This window comes from Girardinichthys multiradiatus, chromosome 1 (genome assembly GCF_021462225.1).
Source record: "Girardinichthys multiradiatus isolate DD_20200921_A chromosome 1, DD_fGirMul_XY1, whole genome shotgun sequence".
In the NCBI taxonomy this organism is placed as follows: domain Eukaryota; kingdom Metazoa; phylum Chordata; class Actinopteri; order Cyprinodontiformes; family Goodeidae; genus Girardinichthys; species Girardinichthys multiradiatus.
The window spans coordinates 48,763,914-48,773,137 of record NC_061794.1 but is presented as its reverse complement, the minus strand read 5'-3'; the positions used below and the strand labels follow the sequence as shown (position 1 = coordinate 48,773,137).

The 9,224-nt window shown below is 43.7% G+C and overlaps 1 protein-coding gene across 1 annotated transcript in view; it reads left to right on the top strand.

Annotated features, from left to right (window-relative positions):
- The first annotated feature begins 2,396 nt into the window (after positions 1 to 2,396).
- zgc:113363 (uncharacterized protein LOC791449 homolog) overlaps positions 2,397 to 9,224 on the top strand; it is a 32,807-nt gene continuing 25,979 nt past the window's right edge. The window contains exon 1 of the mRNA XM_047366100.1: positions 2,397 to 2,469. The gene's annotated coding sequence lies outside the window, so the exon portion shown is untranslated. The remainder of the gene's footprint in view (positions 2,470 to 9,224) is intronic.

Below are 9,224 nucleotides of genomic sequence, written 5' to 3'. Positions count from 1 at the left end.
AGGCAAACGCTCTCGGTTTGTTCCAATGGTTATGGTCAATCTGACAGAGGGAGGTATCCCAATCGTTGTGGTTTTCAGTATAAAAATGACCATCAGTGGGCTCTAGATGGACACCCTGTCTACTTTTAAGGCTAGGCTTAAAATTTTCCTTTTTGATAAAGCTTATAGTTACAGTGGCTTAGTTTATCCTGAGTTATCTCTGTAGTTATGCTGCTATAGGCTTAGGCTGCTGGAGGACATAATGACCACTTTCACCCTCTTCGCTACATTCTCATACTACTCTCCAATTCTGCATTATTTGCTGTTATTTCAGCTTTTAACTTTATGTTCTCTCTCTATTCTCTTCCTAGAAGCTACACCTGGCCTGACTCTGTGTCTACCTGTGACACCTTTCTGGAGAGGGGCATCATCCAAGCTTCTGCTGGCAACAACTTAAAGCTCACCTTCTACAGATGATCCACATAGCCCTGTCTTTCAGTGTTTAACCCTTTCTCTCTCCTAGACATGGATACTGACTGAGCTTCTACTGTAACTAACTCTATGTTCTCTCTTTCAGACTCTAACCTTGAAAACTGGCTCAGAGTTTATCTGTTCTTTCTTTCTAGATGAAACAACTAAAGGAGCTACATCCATTAACATTTACTTTTCCTTCCCATAGAAAGTACTCCTGGATCAGTGCTTCTTTGTTCTCTTTGTATCTCTGCTCTGTTCTCTCAAACCCCCAGTCGGTCGTGGCAGATGGCCGCTCCCACTGAGCCTGGTTCTGGTTCTGCTGGAGGTTTCTTCCTGTTAAAAGGGAGTTTTTCCTCTCCACTGTCGCTACATGCATGCTCAGTATGAGGGATTGCTGCAAAGTCAACACCAGTGACTGTCCACTGTCTCTACATGCTCATCCAGGAGGAGTGAATGCTGCAAGTCACTGACTGGATGCAATCTGCTGGGTTTCCTTAGATAGAAAAACTTTTTATCCAATTTGAATAAATAACTGAATCTGACTGCACTGTTCAATGGTTACGATTAATTGGAATGTATGAACCTGACTGTTGTGAAGAGCCTTGAGACGACATGTGTTGTGAATTGGCGCTATATAAATAAACTGAATTGAATTATTCTAATAGTCACGTCTGATTCCACCTAAGAACAACAATAGATGCGAAATCTTTTGTTGGAAATCTCTAACTGAACTAGCGACACTCATCTTTAACGAAAGCACAGCCTCACTACTTCTAGATCTAGTTTGCTAGAAATGAGACTGGAAACAACTGGGTCCACTCTTCCTGCGCTCCCGACGCAGGGATACAGATTCTGTCGGGGATACAGACCTTGGCATGACACCTGGTTCTGTTTTGGGAGGTATTGTGTGGGTCCAGCAGGAGGCAGCACAGGCATACGGAAACATCTTCCAGCTGATCCACCTCTGCCCTCCCATCTAAAACGATTCCCAAACATACCTAAACTCCAGATTTAACTGAACACAAAGAAGTTTTGGATTAAACGAAGAAATGTCTGTCTATATGCAGCGTTTGGGACTTTTTTACTGATATTTTGGGCTTCCAGATTGTAAAGAATAAAACTAATCCAGCCTTGAACTAGCAGACACGTTTGGACTAGTTCCCAATCCTCTCAAGGCTTTGTGTATCCCTGTTGCTTGGGCACCTTTTTCTCCCATGCTTTTTTTTTTCCACACAGCTTTCTATTAATATGCTTGGATAAACCTTCTGTAGCAATGACCTTCTGTGGCTTCTCCTCCTTGTGGAGGGTGTTGGTGGCTGTCAAGCCAGGAGTCTTCCCAATGGCTGTGTCGGCTACATGATGGCCATGGCAGAACATTTTTGTTTCCTTTTATTGGTCTGATGTAACATTAATATTTGCGTTTCCATCAGCTGTAACCCACAATAATCCAAAATAACAGAAATAAAATAATAACAGAAATAAAATATATCACTCACTTTTTAAGTGAAATTGCTGAAATGAAGATTTTGATGATATTCTGCTTTACTGAAAGGCACCTGTACATTGTAAACGAATTGGCCCAAGCACTGAACCCTGTGGTACTCCACCCCTAACCCCAGAGTTCAGTTCACTTCAGTGTGTGGAAGATTTATCATAAACATGAAGAAACTGGAATCTGTCAGGCAAATAAGATCTCAACCAGCCTTGTGCTGTTCCCCTGATCTCTGCAACATGTTGGAAGATCTGGAAGAGAACCGATGGACTGGTTCAAATGCAGCACAGAGATCACCTTTCATTAATGTTAAAAACTGGAAACAAATCTCAGACATTCAGAAATTATTGTGAATCCTTTTAACCGGATTTCACGGAGCTGGTCAGAGTCAGTGTGGTTGTGTGTGTGTGTGTGTGTGTGTTAGTGTTTGGGGTGGGCGTGTTTAAAGGAAGTGCAGCCGGCAGCGGTCTACATGGGCTGTGCCGACACAAGCAAGCAGACGCAAACACAGAGCAACACTGCAGGTGAGGAACGGTTTTTCTAGTTCTTCTGGACCATATTTGATGTAGGGCAGCCAGTTATTTTCATCCTGAATGTACAAAGTTTAGTTTTAATCAGCTGATGGCTCTGCCCACATTTTAGTCTAGAAACCAGGTTTCCATTTGTTCTATCACAAACATATCTGGATCTCTCTCTGCAGGTCAGAATCTGTTTCCTGTTTCAGTTAGTAACTTCTTCAGGCTGAAGTAATAGCAAAAATGTTTTCCTGAACATTCCAGATCCAGAACAGTTTAGGTGTGGAACCGAGTTAAACCGTTGGTGCAGCTCTCTGTTTTAGGACTAAATGGAGATTCTCCTCAGAGGTAAATGTGAGGTTCAACATGTCCCAAAGTGTTCTGGATGGGAAATTTAATTGGATCGGGTAAATGTTGTGACAGGTTGGAATTAAAACCTGAAACATGAAGCGGAGTTCAGACTTCATTACACTGACGCCTGGAAATAGTTTTACATTACTGAAACATCTTCTCAGGTGGGCTTAAAACTGTTGTTTTAGGATTAATTAACCCAACAGCAACATGTTCTGATCCAGGCATCATTAATTGGCCCAACTCACTTAGTTTAGTTTTCATTTTGAGCTGCAGCCAGTTTAAAGTTTTCCTTTAGTTTATGAAACTACCACTACTACTACCACAACCACTACTACTACTACTACCACTACCACTACTACTACCACTACTACTACCACAACCACTACTACTACCACAACCACTACCACAACCACTACTACTACCACAACCACTACTACTACCACTACTACTACCACAACCACTACTACTACCACTACTACTACCACAACCACTACTACTACTACTACCACTACCACAACCACTACTACTACTACCACAACCACTACTACTACTACTACCACTACCACAACCACTACTACTACCACTACTACTACCACAACCACTACTACTACCACTACTACTACCACAACCACTACTACTACTACTACCACAACCACTACTACTACCACTACTACTACCACTACTACTACCACAACCACTACTACTACTACTACCACTACCACTACTACTACTACTACCACTACCACAACCACTACTACTACTACTACCACTACCACTACTACTACCACTACTACTACCACAACCACTACTACTACCACAACCAATACCACAACCACTACTACCACAACCACTACCACAACCACTACTACTACCACTACTACTACTACCACTACTACTACCACCACAACCACTACTACTACCACTACTACTACCACAACCACTACTACTACCACTACCACTACTACAACCACTACTACTACCACAACCACTACTACTACCACTACTACTACCACAACCACTACTACTACCACTACTACTACCACAACCACTACCACAACCGCTACTACTACCACTGCCAAAAACCGCTACTACTACCACTACTACTACCACAACCACTACTACTACCACTACTACTACCACAACCACTACTACTACCACTACCACCACAACCACTACCACTACTACTACCACAACCACTACTACTACTACTACCACAACCACTACTACTACCACTACCACCACAACCACTACCACTACTACTACCACAACCACTACTACTACTACTACCACTACCACAACCACTACTACTACCACTACCACAACCACTACTACTACCACTACTACTACCACAACCACTACTACTACCACTACTACTACCACAACCACTACTACTACTACTACCACAACCACTACTACTACCACTACTACTACCACAACCACTACTACTACCACTACTACTACCACAACCACTACTACTACTACTACCACTACCACTACTACTACTACTACCACTACCACAACCACTACTACTACCACTACTACTACCACAACCACTACTACTACCACAACCAATACCACAACCACTACTACCACAACCACTACCACAACCACTACTACTACCACTACTACTACTACCACTACTACTACCACCACAACCACTACTACTACCACTACTACTACCACAACCACTACTACTACCACTACCACTACTACAACCACTACTACTACCACAACCACTACTACAACCACTACTACTACCACAACCACTACTACTACCACTACTACTACCACAACCACTACCACAACCGCTACTACTACCACTGCCAAAAACCGCTACTACTACCACTACTACTACCACAACCACTACTACTACCACTACTACTACCACAACCACTACTACTACCACTACCACCACAACCACTACCACTACTACTACCACAACCACTACTACTACTACTACCACAACCACTACTACTACCACTACCACCACCACTACTACTACCACAACCGCTACCACAACCACTACTACTACCACTACCACAACCACTACTACTACCACTACTACTACCACAACCACTACCACAACCGCTACTACTACCACTGCCAAAAACCGCTACTACTACCACTACCACCACCACCACAACCACTACCACTACTACTACCACAACCACTACTAGTACCACTACTACTACCACTACCACAACCACTACTACTACCACTACTACTACCACAACCACTACCACAACCGCTACTACTACCACTGCCAAAAACCGCTACTACTACCACTACTACTACCACAACCACTACTACTACCACTACTACTACCACAACCACTACTACTACCACTACCACCACAACCACTACCACTACTACTACCACAACCACTACTACTACTACTACCACAACCACTACTACTACCACTACCACCACAACCACTACCACTACTACTACCACAACCGCTACCACAATCACTACTACTACCACTACCACCACAACCACTACCACTACTACTACCACAACCACTACTACTACCACTACTACTACCACTACCACAACCACTACTACTACCACTACTACTACCACAACCACCACTACTACTACTACCACTACCACAACCACTACTACTACTACTACCACAACCACTACTACTACTACTACTACCACAACCACTACTACTACTACTACTACCACAACCACTACTACTACCACTACTACTACCACAACCACTACTACTACCACTACCACTACTACAACCACTACTACTACCACAACCACTACTACTACCACTACTACTACCACAACCACTACTACTACCACTACTACTACCACAACCACTACTACTACCACTACCACCACAACCACTACCACTACTACTACCACAACCACTACTACTACTACCACAACCACTACTACTACCACTACCACCACAACCACTACCACTACTACTACCACAACCGCTACCACAACCACTACTACTACCACTACCACCACAACCACTACCACTACTACTACCACAACCACTACTACTACCACTACTACTACCACAACCACTACTACTACCACTACTACTACCACTACCACAACCACTACTACTACCACTACTACTACCACAACCACCACTACTACTACTACCACTACCACAACCACTACTACTACCACTACTACTACCACAACCACTACTACTACTACTACTACCACAACCACTACTACTACCACTACTACTACTACCCACCACTACTACTACTACTACCACAACCGCTACTACTACCACTACTAATACCACAACCACTACTACTACCACTACTACTACCACAACCACTACTACTACCACAACCACTACTACTACCACTACTACTACCACAACCGCTACTACAACCACTACTACTACCACAACCACTACTACTACCACTACTACTACCACAACCACTACTACTACCACTACTACTACTACAACTACTACTACTACCACTACTACTACCACAACTACTACTACTACCACTACTACTACCACAACCGCTACTACTACTACTACCACAACCACTACTACTACCACTACTACTACCACTACTACTACCACAACCGCTACTACTACTACTACTACTACCACAACCACTACTACTACCACTACTACTACCACAACCACTACTACTACCACTACTACTACTACAACCACTACTACTACCACAACCGCTACTACTACCACTACTTCTACCACTACTACTACCACCACAACCACTACTACTACCACTACTACTACCACAACCACTACTACTACCACAACCGCTACTACTACCACTACTACCACCACAACCGCTACTACTACCACTACTACTACCACAACCACTACTACTACCACTACTACTACCACTACCACTACCACTACCACTACTACAACCACTACTACTACCACAACCACTACTACTACCACTACTACTACCACAACCGCTACTACTACCACAACCACTACTACTACCACTACTACTACCACAACCGCTACTACTACCACTACCACCACAACCACTACTACTACCACTACTACTACTACCACCACTACTACTACCACAACCACAACCACTATTACTACCACTACTACTACCACTACTACTACCACAACCACTACTACAACAACTACTACTACCACTACTACTACCACAACCACTACTACTACCACAACCACTACTACTACCACTACTACTACCACAACCACTACTACTACCACAACCAATACCACAACCACTACTACCACAACCACTACCACAACCACTACTACCACCACTACTACTACCACTACTACTACCACCACAACCACTACTACTACCACAACCACTACTACTACCACTACCACTACTACAACCACTACTACTACCACAACCACTACTACTACCACTACTACTACCACTACTACTACCACAACCGCTACTACTACCACTACCAAAAACCGCTACTACTACCACTACCACAACCGCTACTACTACCACCACAACTGCTACTACTACCACTACTACTACCACAACCACTACTACTACCACAACCACTACTACTACCACTACTACAACCACAACCACTACTACCACTACTACTACCACAACCGCTACTACTACCACTACTACTACCACAACCACTACTACCACTACTACTACCAAAAACCGCTACTACTACCACTACCACAACCGCTACTACTACCACCACAACTGCTACTACTACCACTACTACTACCACAACCACTACTACTACCACAACCACTACTACTACCACTACTACTACCACAACCACTACTACCACTACTACTACCACAACCACTACTACTACCACTACTACTACCACAACCACTACTACTACCACTACTACTAGTACCACCACTACTACTACCACAACCACAACCACTACTACTACCACTACTACTACTACCCACCACTACTACTACTACTACCACAACCGCTACTACTACCACTACTAATACCACTACTACTACCACAACCACTACTACTACCACTACTACTACCACAACCACTACTACCACTACTACTACCACAACCGCTACTACTACCACTACTACTACCACAACCACTACTACCACTACTACTACCAAAAACCGCTACTACTACCACTACCACAACCGCTACTACTACCACCACAACTGCTACTACTACCACTACTACTACCACAACCACTACTACTACCACAACCACTACTACTACCACTACTACTACCACAACCACTACTACTACCACTACTACTACCACAACCACTACTACTACCACTACTACTACCACAACCACTACTACCACTACTACTACCACAACCGCTACTACTACCACTACTACTACCACAACCACTACTACCACTACTACTACCAAAAACCGCTACTACTACCACTACCACAACCGCTACTACTACCACCACAACTGCTACTACTACCACTACTACTACCACCACAACCACTACTACTACCACTACTACTACCACAACCACTACTACTACCACTACCACTACTACAACCACTACTACTACCACAACCACTACTACTACCACTACTACTACCACAACCACTACTACTACCACTACAACTACCACAACCACTACCACAACCGCTACTACTACCACTGCCAAAAACCGCTACTACTACCACTACTACTACCACAACCACTACTACTACCACTACTACTACCACAACCACTACTACTACCACTACCACCACAACCACTACCACTACTACTACCACAACCACTACTACTACTACTACCACAACCACTACTACTACCACTACCACCACAACCACTACCACTACTACTACCACAACCACTACTACTACTACTACCACTACCACAACCACTACTACTACCACTACCACAACCACTACTACTACCACTACTACTACCACAACCACTACTACTACCACTACTACTACCACAACCACTACTACTACTACTACCACAACCACTACTACTACCACTACTACTACCACAACCACTACTACTACCACTACTACTACCACAACCACTACTACTACTACTACCACTACCACTACTACTACTACTACCACTACCACAACCACTACTACTACCACTACTACTACCACAACCACTACTACTACCACAACCAATACCACAACCACTACTACCACAACCACTACCACAACCACTACTACTACCACTACTACTACTACCACTACTACTACCACCACAACCACTACTACTACCACTACTACTACCACAACCACTACTACTACCACTACCACTACTACAACCACTACTACTACCACAACCACTACTACAACCACTACTACTACCACAACCACTACTACTACCACTACTACTACCACAACCGCTACTACTACCACAACCACTACTACTACCACTACTACTACCACAACCGCTACTACTACCACTACCACCACAACCACTACTACT